Genomic DNA, 12,932 nt, shown 5'->3' with positions numbered 1-12,932 from the left:
GTTTTTGTGTTGTTTTGTTTTTGTTTTTTTTGTTTTGTTTTTTGGTTTTTTTTGAGGTCTCCCGGGTGTCCAGTCACTGACAAATTTGGAGTCTGTAATCAGCTTCTGGGACACACGGTTGCATGCTTCAGACACTGGCTCTGGTCGCTACGAACTTCAGATGCTGCTTTAAAGTTAAAATTAATTTAGTTTTGGGCTGCTACCTCGCCTGTTCCCACCACTGGTTTCGCCGTCTGCTCCACTCCTTGGTTTTCCCTCTAGCAGACACCCCCACCTAACATAAGCACACGTTCATTGATTTCCCCTCACTTCTAGAATGTGATCCTCCAGAGATGAGTAACTTTGTATGCTTGCTTTCCTTCGGGAACTGGGTGGGGGCCTAGAAACAGAGAGCTAACAGGTGTTCAGTACATGTTGGGTGAACGGAAGCAGGAGTGATGACTCCACCTGTTGCAAAGCCCGTGCCATGTTAACGAAGAGCGACACAAGCAATTGAGCACATCTGACATGGATTTTCTTGTAAAGCTGAATTAACCAAACTTGTTTAACCTCCGTAGCTTTTTGAATATTTGGTTTTCTTCAGCTCAAATTTGTATTGCAGAGAGCTCTCCTCACCCCAGGGGAAAAAAATACCTACTGAGCAGCTCATCATTCTTTTATGAATATTTTAAACACTCCTGGTATAGGGACCCCTGGGTGACTCGGTGGTTGAGCATCTGCCTTTGGCTCAGGTCATGATCCCGGGGTCCTCAATCATCATACTCCCTGTGGGGAGCCTGCTTCTCCCTCTGCCTGTGTCTCTGCCTCTCCCTCTCTCTCTGTGTCTCTCATGAATGAATAAATAAAATCTTTAAAAAAATTTTTAAAAAAACATTCCTGGTGTAAATCAAGTGCATCATAACCTCAGATAGCTTTCTTTTTTTAAAATGCAGTATTTTTTAGCTCTTGGTTCAATGTCAAAGAACTTGTATTATGTTCAAGAAACCCCACCAGTCCTAACATGCCTTCTGAGGTTCCTCTGAAATAACATAATGACTGTTTTCTCTTTAGATACTTGTTTAAGGAGTCAGATTTAGCGATTGTTTAAAAGCATCTATGAATAATACCTCATTATAAAGGGCTTTTTTGGGGCATGTATTGCAGTTAATATAGAAACCCGGGCGGGTTACTTTGCTTGAAATCTAAAGGATAAACCCAAGAGGCTTCACAATCAGACAAGATTATTATTTTAAAAAGTCATTCTCGGTGGAAAATACTACCTTACTAAAATCTCTCTCTTTAGGGGGCACTTGATGGGATGAGCACTGGGTGTTATTCTATATGTTGGCAAATTGAACACCAATAAAAAATAAATTTATAAAAAAATCTCTCTCTTTAGATGGAACAAAATGACTTAGTACAGAATGAGAGATTTCAAGACAAATATTATACAAATACCCTTTTAATCTCACTTTTATTAATTTAGCTGATATAAGTGAAGATAATTGATCTCAGTAAGCATTAAACTTTTTAAGGTTAATTAGACCTTTTCACGAACAAATATTAAACCTTTTCAAAGTAAAGAATATGATGTAAATACATGCTTTTTTTTTCCATGCATTTTTTTTTTTTTTTTTGTTCTAAAGAGTCTGGAGGGTTCTTTGGAAGTAAAAAGGCCTTTATTTTTTTTATTTTTTTTTAAATTTTATTTATTTATTTATTTATGATAGTCACAGAGAGAGAGAGAGAGACAGACATAGGCGAGGGAGAAGCAGGCTCCATGCACCGGGAGCCTGATGTGGGATTCGATCCCGGGTCTCCAGGATCGCGCCCTGGGCCAAAGGCAGGCGCTAAACTGCTGCGCCACCCAGGGATCCCAAAAGGCCTTTAAAGACTACTTCTCTGCCATACTTAATATTAGCCTGAAAAGTCTTTTTCTCCCATTCATGAATCTCCCCTGGATTTGAAAATTGAACAATGATGAAGATAGAACCAATAGAATGATCTGCAGTTTTCAGCAGAACTGCTGAAGCTCCGAGAACACACATCACCCAGGCAGGCTGTGCAGCGGGTGTGTAGCTGAGCCCAGACTCGAATCCAGGGAGTCTGACTTCTCCTCCACGGGCTCACCACCCCTAATCGGGACCCTACAAAGTAGGTGCTGTTAGCCTCATTGTTCAGATGGCAAGACTGAGGTTAAAAGGGGCACCTCGCTTGCCCAAGGTCATAGAGCTGACCACTGGCAGAGTGGACAACTGAACCTACATTTGTTTGGGTCCATGACACGTGGGCTTTCCTTCGTGCTCCTCACCCGTCCTCGCTATGTCATGGGGACACGGATCTATTGGTGTTTTCAGGAGCTTCCCCCAAACCCTACTGCACTAAGCTGCAGGGCTTGAGCAGGTGTGGAGTGGTGTAGGTGCTGTCTGGATATAACCTTTCTGCTCTGATTAGCCAATATCTCTCATCCCTGGTTTTGGGGGATTTGTTTTTTAACATTCTTGAACCACTGTACCAGCGGGAACCACATGGAAAATACTGATGGGCTCCGGTGTCATCTGCTCCTCCCCAAGTCCAAGAGGCTCATGTTTTTATTCTTAACAAAATTATCTCATTGATTTTTTTTTCTTTCAAATCCCAATAAAGTAGAAAGCCCAGGAGACTGTGAGCATCGCCACTGGGAGCGAGGACTTTGAAATGATTTGTGACTGTGCTTCAGACAGAGGGGGTAAGGAATTATTTCCTGTAAGGATGATGCTGATTTTCATCTTTTAACAACAGATCTTGCCAGGACAGAAGCTATGTTCATTCCTCATAAGCCAAAATACCTTTGTCATATATATGGGTGCTCAGATTCTTTTTTAAATCATCTTTCTGAGAGCTTATTTGGCCAAGAATTAGAACTAGACGGCGTTTGTGAATAAGTGGCTATCTGTTCCAATTGCTCAGTTCAGGTTCATTAAAGACAGAATGAAATAGAGCACCCACAGTTCCGTTCTGGGGGCCATGGATTGAATTAGCAGAGAGATCAGAAAAAAACAGTTTTCTGTTCAGGTAGAGAACTTTCAGGTAGAGAATCTAGTTCTTAGATTCTTCTCCATCTACACCCCTTGTTCTATTAAGTGGTTCCATATATATCTTTTAATTACACTGGGATTAATAATCACATTCCGATACAAACATTTTAATTCTCTGACGTTGAGTTAGAAATAAGATGAAGTTTATTAAGAGCTTTTAGTAAAAGAATGTATCTGAAGAAAGGTTAGGGCTCAAGGTTATGGAACTCAAGGGGAATGACTAGGGCCCCTCGCGACCCAAAAAATATTTTTTATTTTTTATTTATTTATTTTTTAAAAGATTTTATTTATTTATTCGTGTGTGACACACACACACACACACACACACACACACACACACAGAGGCAGAGACACAGGCAGAGGGAGAAGCAGGCCCCATGCAGGGAGCCTAACATGGGACTCGATCCCGGGTCTCCAGGATAAAGCCCTGGGCCGAAGGTGGCGCTAAACCACAGAGCCACCCGGGCTGCCCCCAAAAATAATTTTTAATTTAAATCATTGCATCATTATCAAATATGGACCTTTAAATAGTTTAATTGAAAATACTTGCCTTAGGGCACCTGGGTGGCTCAGTCAGGGAAGCGTCTGCCTTCAGTTCAGGTCATGATCCCATGCTCCTGGCATTGAGTCCTGCATCCTGCTTCTCCCTCTCCTCCCCATTTGAGGTCTCCCTCACTATCTCTGTCTCTCTATCTCAAATAAATTTAAAAAACAAAAGGAAATGTTTATCTTAAGGTCATGTGAGTTTAGGAAAATTCTACGTTATAGAAAAAAATTGCTTATAAGCTGTCAAATATCACATAGCCTATAACCTTTCTTGAGTCACTGTATTTTGCATATGATACCATTTGCCTAACACATTTACTTTCTGGAAATGTACAGAATTTTTTTCTATCATGTCATTCTTTGTCTTGAGCTTCATCATAATAGCACATGTTATGATTTCCTACATTAAAGGTGATTTTCACTTAGGATTTAGCATAGTTGTTGAGTCTGTGAACACATATCCTTTCCACATCTTTGATCCACAGTGGGTGTCCTGCGTTAGCACAATGGAGAGGAGATTCCCAAATCTGATCTATTCTAGGTCTTAATTCCATCCACTTTTTAACAAAATACCACAAAAATACTGCTTACCGTTAAAGGTTGGAACAATCATTTGAGGGAAAACCAGCTCACGGAGCATCTTCTGGCAGGAGCTATGCTGTTCCTTATCATGTGAACAATTCATCTCTTTGGATAACCACAATCATCTTTTTTTTTTTTTGCAAGTTATTATAGGAATTTAGACTTGTAGCCACTGACAGACCGAAGGACCTGGAAGGTGTCGCTCTTTGGTGCAGTAAACCCAGTAAGTCCTGACGTCCTGCTCACGGGGCTCAGTTCCACCAACAGTATAGCTTTACCTGCCGTCCTTACTTGACCACTTGATCTTTTCAGTTTAATGACATGTTTGGCAAGTTACTGGGTAGTGATGAGGAAACCCAACCCTGTCTACTCGGATTTGAAAGATTAGAAGCCTGGGCTGTATTTGTTTCCACAGCCCTGGTGTACCTCTCCTGGGAGCTCTCTTTAGTGTTTAAGAAGGCTTTATAGAGCGGCCTGAGATGCACACGGGAAGATTATTCATTGGTACGTCTATGCCTCTTTCTTTTAACTAATTCTTGATGCTTATGTGGAATAAACGTTTCTCTTGTGGCTCCGAAGCCACTAGGACGAGTTGGCTTCAAGAGCATGTTGGGGTTCTTAGTAGAAGCTTGTGGAATTATTCTAGGACTTAGTGTCTTCTTTCCCTGAATGCATCTATATATTGTGACTCATCTTGCTGGGGCATTTGCTCTTTGTGTTACATATATGCTAATTGAAATTAATAACTAGTTCGCTGTAGACAGTGCTGCTGCCATGGTCACAGCTCTGGTGACATCTGGCACCGTGGATCGCATGAGCGTGTGCAGTGTGCAAGCATTACACCAGACCGAACACCACCCGTGCTATTGGTCAGTTGGACGGGCTTATCAGAGAGCTGTCTACCTTGGGTGGAGCTTTAGAAGTTCAAAAGGAGCATGTTTCATCCCTAGGTTGTGGCTCATTGGCTAGATTAGGGCATAGGGAAGAATTTGACAAGATGCAAATGAACACATGGTCCTTGCCCATGTGACCAACAGGCTGTACACGATAATGTCTACTCTGTGCAGATTCTCAGGGGTGATTGGATTAGATCTGCCTTCCTGTCTGGGCCTGTCACAGCCAATGTCCTCGCATAATTCCAATGCCTCCTTTAAAGGGTACTGATGATTCAAATCCCATCACGTTGACTCCAGCTAAACCCAGTATTCCAGAATGTTCGTTTAACACCCCCGGAAAAACTGTGAGCCCTGTTATTCTTCTAAAACCCCCAAGACTTTATGGCTTGGGTCATAATAATGGACACACACCTTATGGTAGCAGGCTTAATCAAAGACTTGGAATTGCAGGATTCAGGACTGGTTTTAAAATGTGCCAAGTAGATCTGGAACTAACAATGGAGACTATGATGTACCGTAATTTAATTTATTTTTATGAGAAATATTGACTCCTTGACTTTCAATTTATTTAGTAATCCAACTGCATTGACTGTTCAATCATTTACTCAAAATGGTAGAGAATGGGTTTGTCCACATTACATGAAACTGATGAAACTATATTTTTGAAGAATGTATTTGTGGCTGTGAGAAATTTCTAAATATTATAGAGTTCAAATAGGCTCCCCTTAGGAAGAGAAATTCTAAATTTGAATTTTAGTATTTTTGATTTTGTAGTTGACTGCAGTGTGATAGATACTATCTAGATAAGAGAACTACTTGAGGGAGCAGATCTGTCATGTTATTAAAAATATAATTTCAGTGAAATTTATAAACATGCTTCTTAAATAATAAACACTTTAGGAAAGGGAAAACATGTTCATTCTAAAAGTAAAGGTCTCTTTTATGTCTTGCAAAAGAAGACCAACAATTTTTACCAGAATTTTTTTTTAAGATTTTATTTATTTATTCATGAGACACAGAGTGAGAGAGAGGCAGAGACACAGGCAGAGGGAGAAGCAGGCTCCATGCAGGGAGCCCGACATGGGACTCAATCCTGGGACCCCAGGATCACACCCTGGGCCAAAGGCGGCGCTAAACCGCTGAGCCACCCAGGGGATCCCCTTTTTACCAGAAATTTTAGAACATATTTTATTATCTAGAATGATTTTAAAATTTTAATCAATTTTTATAGTTTTTCTCATTAAAATATTTCAGTACTTTTATAGATAATCTGTGGTTCTCAAAGTGTTTTATTTTGGTTAGATGAATACCAAATCCTTTCATAGTGTGCATGAAAGAATTCCAGTTTTCTATCTTACGTTTAATCAAATACTAAAATTTTTTAAAAAGACATAATAAAAAAGACCCCAACTATTGACATAATGATGGAATATCTTTTTTGTCACCTTTTCATTGGTTGACTTTCGATTCTCTATGAACAAAATATCAAATACATTACAGAATACATGGGATTCCATGCATAATAATATGGGATTTTATATTTTTTTCTGCTTCTTCCTCTGCCTATGTCTCTGCCTCCCTCTGTGTCTCTCGTGAATAAATAAATAAAATCTTTAAGGGCAGCCTGGGTGACTCAGTGGTTTAGTGCCACCTGTGGCCTCCACCTGTGGATCGAGTCCCACGTCAGGCTCCCCACAGGGAGCCTGCTTCTCCCTCTGCCTGTGTCTCTGCTTCTCTCTCTCTCTGTGTCTCTCATGATTGAATAAATAAAATCTTTTTAAAAAAATCTTTAGGAATCCCTGGGTGGCACAGTGGTTTGGTGCCTGCCTTTGGCCCAGGGCGCGATCCTGGAGACCTGGGATCGAATCCCACGTTGGGCTCCTGGTGCATGGAGCCTGCTTCTCCCTCTGCCTGTGTCTCTGCCTCTCCCTCTTTCTCTCTCTCTGTGTGTGTGTGTGTGACTATCATAAAATAAAAAATTAAAAAAAATTTAAAAAATCTTAAAAAATATAGAATATAATATTTTAGATCTATAACAGTCAATTTCTAAGTTATTTTGTTTTGCTTTGTCAAAATCATAAATTGTTAACTGATGAAGTTATGAGAATCATGTGGATTATTTTTTGTTTTTTTTCTAAATGCAAATGTTAAGAACTTGCCATATGGCTAGTATTCCTTATAACATTCACAAGCAGTGACAAGGCAGTATTTTAAAGAAAAAAAAATTTCGAATATTTTCTTAGGCAGATTGTTCAATAAGCTAAACCTAAAGAAGACAAGAGAGGACTAAGAGAAAGGAAAACAAGCAGAGAAGAGATATTTATTTACTTCTTACCAAAAATTAGATAATTCAAGTCAAATTCTTTGGGCAATAATGATTCGTTTCTCCATCAGAATATGGGTGTTTAAAATTTCATTTATAATCAACCACAAGTTGAGAGTTTTCATTTGAGATAGTTACAGCTTGAGTATTTCATAGCCTGCCTTTGAGGTTAAATTTTGTTTTGTTTTTAAAGATTTATTTTTTAGAGAAAGCGTGCATGTGTACATGAGCGGGGGGGGGGGTGCAGAAAAAGAGAAAATCTCAAGCAGACTCCCCCCGCACCGAGCATGGAGCTCAATGTGGAACCCACGTAGGGCTCGATCCCACCCCCCATGAGGACATGACCTGAGCTGAAATCAAGAGTCGATGTTCAACCAACTGAGCCACCCAGACGCCCTTGAGGTTGAATCTTAAAACATTAGTATATTAAATTTTTACAAAGTAAGCTACAATATATCAGATCATATGCTGGTGGAATGTTACGAGTCTCAGTTTAAACTTTTGGGACATGGTTTTCTTCAAAATCAGAAGAGTTTCAGATCTTCTCAAAATCGTGGCCACACTCCCGAAGGGCGTAGGTGGTGAGTCGAACAATGCAGTCCACGACTGACCTCAGACTCTTTCCACAGGCAGGCTTTTGCAAGAAATGAAAGCAAGTCATTGGATTATCATTTGATACCCATTTATTACCTATTAAGGAGCCATTTTATCTATCTAATGCACTGGGAATATGAAACATTCTGCTCTCTTAATGCTTTTTTACGTAATAACCGATACTTGTATTCTCTTACATTTGCAATTACGGCATATGGTTAACACAAAATTGTGTATATTCTTGGATGTGGTTTTTTGTGTGCTATCGCAAGCACGTTTACTCCAAGTTACCTATAACATAAACGTCTGGGTTCTCCAACACAAGAGGGAGTGACATGGGCTCCAGTTACCTTAGCCCAATCTGGTGTGTTTTCAAGTATAAGAAATAGTTCAGGGCAACAGGAAATGGGGATCAAGGCACAGTAATGTAAGTGATTGTGAGCATCACAGAGATTGAGGCGGCTGCTTCCAAGCCCAAGGACAACCTATGAAGAGTGGTGAAGGAGCTCCTCCTCTTCTCCACAGCTGACTCCAGCTCACGGTGCCATGGGACCTGATTTCCTAGTCAGTACTCCCAGCACCAGGATGCAGCTCCTACAGAGAGATTCATGGCCACCACCTGAATTTTCTACAGATTTCCAGAAACTTAGCTTAAATGACATCGATCTGTTTCCTAGGAGTTGCACAGGAAACAGTCTGACGTAGGTTTCGTTGGGTTCACAGCAAGACATCAGCTGGGCTGTGTGCTTCTCTGGACACTCTAGCTGAGAATCCCTTTCCATCCTCTGTCTTCAGAGCCAGCAGAGGTGGGTAGAGAGAGTACTTCTCACGCTGCGTTGCTCTGCCCCCCTCTCTGTTTTCCTCATCCACTTGTCAGTAGTACCCCCATAATTGTTTGGGGCCCATCAGGACAGTACAGGATAATCTCTCTGCGTTCACATCTGCTGATGAACAGACCTTAATTCTCTTTTTTCCTGTAATGTAATATACTCCCAGGTTCCTCTGGAGACTATTATTTTGCTTAACTCCTTTATTAGTTATCATCTGGCTTGTAGTATCAGAGAGCTCTTAAACTCTTTAAACTGTGGCCTCAAACCAATTTATTCACATATTTTTTTTAATTTCCCTATATATTTTTAGGGTTATTTTAATCTGTTATTGGCCACTGAGTATTTGGACAACTGCAACAATAAGCACTCACTCTATAATTCTTCCTGCCTCCGTACCATGCCTGTCATTTCATGAGAAGTTGACAGATTGAGGGTAATGGGCATGCATTTATTTTTTTTGTATGGGCACAAGTTCTGATTATAGTCACTTTTCTCTAAGAGTTTGCGCCAGCCTATATCTGTCTCACTTCTTTTATCCTCTTTTGGCAATAAGTTACTGACTTTCCTTGGTTGCTTAGCCGACATTTACAGTGCTTTGTTCTTGGGTGGTTATTGCTTTTTCTTTGCTGTCAACACTCTTAGCTCTTCTAGAACGACTTCTTCTGTGATAGAAACAGTATGGGAAGTCTGATGTTCACCAGCCAAAGGAAACAAAATTAGGGTTGTGTTTTCTATTGTTTTCCCCTTTAAGAAAACAAAACTACTGTGTGTGTGTGTGTGTGTGTGTGTGTGTGTGTGTGTGTATCAGAGAGCATGAGCCAGGCATGGGTTGGGGGAGAGGCACAGAAATAATCTTAAACAGGCTCCATGCCCAGGGAGGAGCCCAACACAGTGCTGATCATGACCTGAGCCAAAGTCAGATGCTTCACCTCCTGAGCCACCGAGGCGCCCCCTCCTCTGCTGCCTGTTTTTAATCAGATTATTTATTTATTGTTTGTTTGGTTGATTGATTTGATGGGTTGATTGATTTGGTGTTGAGTTGTAGTTCTTTATATATTTTGGGTAGGAGCTCCTTGTCGGTATGTCATTTGCATTTATCTTCTCCCCTTCAGTATGTCGCCTTTTCTTTTGTTGATTGCATCCTTCCTCACTGTGCAAAAGCTTTTTTATTTTGGTGCAGTATCAATAGTTTGTTTGCTATTGTTTTTCTTGCCTGGGGAGACCTATCTAGAAATATTGTTGCTTTGGCCAGTGTCAAAGAAATTACTGCCAGTGCTCTCTTCTAGGATTTTTATGCTTTCATGGCTCACATTTAAGTTTGTAATCCATTTGATTTTATTTTTGTGCATGATCTGAGAAAGTGGTCCAGTTTCATTCTTTTGCCGAACACCATTTATTAAAGACTGTGTTTTCCCTGTTGTATATTCATGCCTCCGGTGGCATATATCAATTGACCATATAATTGTGGGTTTATTTCTGGACTCTGTTCCATTGATTTATGGGTCTATTATCATGCTAATACCACACTGTTTTGTTGACTGTTGCTTTGTAGTATATCTCGAAATATGGGATTGTTATCCCTCAAGCTTTTTCTTTCTTAAGATTTTTTTTTTTTTTGCTTTTTGAGGTCTTTTATAATTCCATACAAATTTTAGTAGTGTTCTAGTTCTGTGAAAATGCTGTTGGTATTTATAGGAATTGAACTGGCTGTGTAGATTGCTTTGGGTGCTTCCTAATTTTCCCCACTTTTCTGTAATAAACTCATTAGCACTGCTTCACACATGGGAACTAACCTTTCAGAAAGCCAAGCTACACTCCCTGTTTTCAACCAGTAAGGACCAAGGCAATTGCAGGTAAATATAGGATTTAAGGGTGAGATTTTGGAGTCCTACTACGTGAGTTTGACCTATATTTCTGATAATCATTTAGCTATATAGTCTTGGGGAAAATTACTTATCTCTGTGTTAATGTGCTCATACATGAAGTAGTGTTTTTAAAAGTATAAAATGAACTGACATTTGTGAAGTGCAATTTACTATGTACTGGATAAGTCACTATTTATTAAGTTTATAAATACAAAATGCCTAATACTAAATTCAAACAATATATTTCACATGTATTGCTTTTTCACACATATAGTCAACTTTCTCCTTCTTTGTTTTTACCTTTTCATTAAATTGTCTTCTTAACCTTGGTTCCAGACCTTTAGACTGTTAGAACATCTACAGGAGAACTTTAGGAGAATAATCACATTGAGGAAAGCATCTATACTCACCAAGTACCTTAGGGTGCCAAGGGAAGGATTCTTTACTATTCTATCTGTAGGGGGAATGTAGGTTCTTTTTTTTTTTAATTTTTGTATTGGAGTTCAATTTGCCAACATTTAGCATAACACCCAGTGCTCATCCCGCCAAGTGCCGCCCTCAGTGCCCATCACCCAGTCACCCCAACCCTTCCCCTACCTTCCTTTCCACCACCCCTTGTTCATTTCCCAGAGTTAGGTGTCTCTCATGTTTTGTCACCCTCACTGATATTTTCACTCATTTTCTCTCCTTTCCCCTTTATTCCCTTTCACTAATTTTTATATTCCCCAAATGAATGAGACCATATAATGTTTATCCTTTTTCAATCGACTTATTTCACTCAGCATAATACCCTCCAGTTCCATCCACATTGAAGCAAATGGTGGGTATTTGTCATTTCTAATGGCTGAGGAATATTCCATTGTATGGAATATAGATGCTTGATGTGGACAGATGACAGAAATGTTCTATCAACAAGTGAAGATTTGTTTTCTTGATTAAAACATTAATAGACATCATCTCACCTTCACATGTATGAACACATATGACACCATCTCACCTTCACATATATGAATACATATGATACCATCTCCTCTTTACATGTATGAACACACATGAAATCATCTTGCCTTCACATGTATCAGCACATATGACACCATCTCACATGGATGAGTACTTGTGCCTGGCACTCTGATGTTTGTTAAGGTTTTGTTCTAAAAAATAGGCCCAAGTGACCGTTTCTCCCGAACATCACAACAATGATGAGTAGGGCAATGAACAAATAAGTTAATATTTTTACAGTGTCCCCAAAAAATGTTTATTATTTTTTCTTTTTTTAAGAATTGGTAGAGTAGCTTCAGGAGGAAGAGGTGATGGGATATTGGGAAGGGAGAGAGAAAAATAGGAATAAGAGACAGGCAGGCAGGACTTGGGGAGGGAGACTTCTATTTCTCTTGTACTTTGACTTTCAGCCCGTCTGAGTGGTGAACAATCCACAGGGAGACAGACATAGCCTCCACAGTTCAATGTTTTTGCTAGTGAGCAAAGGCCAAAAACAATACTGAAGTTTTAGGAACAAAATGATTCACGTATTATTGGAATAAATATCCTGAAAGCTTTAAGAAAGCCAGAAAAATATAGGTGAGAGAGTATACTTTTATTTTGATATTTAATATAATTAATGTGTCCTTTGGCTAGAAGTGAGAAAAGATAATGAAAATAAGTACCAGGAAGAGGAAAGTGACTATAAACAGATTTTAGAACACTGAAGAGTTCCATATAAGAGCAAAAACAAACCATCTAAGAAAGCTGAAGTCAGCAAACTTTCATCCATAGTACAACTTACGGAAGTCTCAGAACGTGTAACATGCATTGAGCTAGAAAATAATCTGCATCTTAAGTGCTGATCCTGGAGCCTGGAAGGGTGGATCAGAGAGTCCATGGGATATGCTGTGTTACATTTTCAGTTCTCTTTATAAGAGATTAAGACCCAAACCCAAAGACATCTGCATAGGTAATGGATGGACAGATACATAGATGATCGTTTTACATCTGTTCAAAGGGCAGGTGCTAGTCTATAGGTGGTTACACCTCATTTGGCCAAGCTCATGGATTGCAGTTCTGGTCGTTTTATCCATTCACTCAATGCTGTCTACAGCTATGGAACTGATGAAAGTGTTGTGTTTCATTCTGGAAACAAATGGTTACAGATATACTTTCATTCCTTTCCTAAAATATTTCTAATATTGTGTTAACTTTTAGGCTATACTGGTTTAGTTTCTAATTATCAAGACCATTAATAT

General features: G+C 39.5%; 1 pseudogene; it reads left to right on the top strand.

Annotated features, from left to right (window-relative positions):
- The first annotated feature begins 4,368 nt into the window (after positions 1 to 4,368).
- On the top strand, positions 4,369 to 5,600 carry LOC129508236 (zinc transporter 6-like; annotated as a pseudogene).
- Positions 5,601 to 12,932: the final 7,332 nt, after the last annotated feature.

This window comes from Nyctereutes procyonoides, unplaced genomic scaffold (assembly GCF_905146905.1).
Source record: "Nyctereutes procyonoides isolate TBG_1078 unplaced genomic scaffold, NYPRO_anot_genome, whole genome shotgun sequence".
Classification (NCBI taxonomy): Eukaryota; Metazoa; Chordata; class Mammalia; order Carnivora; family Canidae; genus Nyctereutes; species Nyctereutes procyonoides.
The sequence above is the reverse complement of the archived record's forward strand: the minus strand, read 5'-3'. Positions and strand labels throughout refer to the sequence as shown.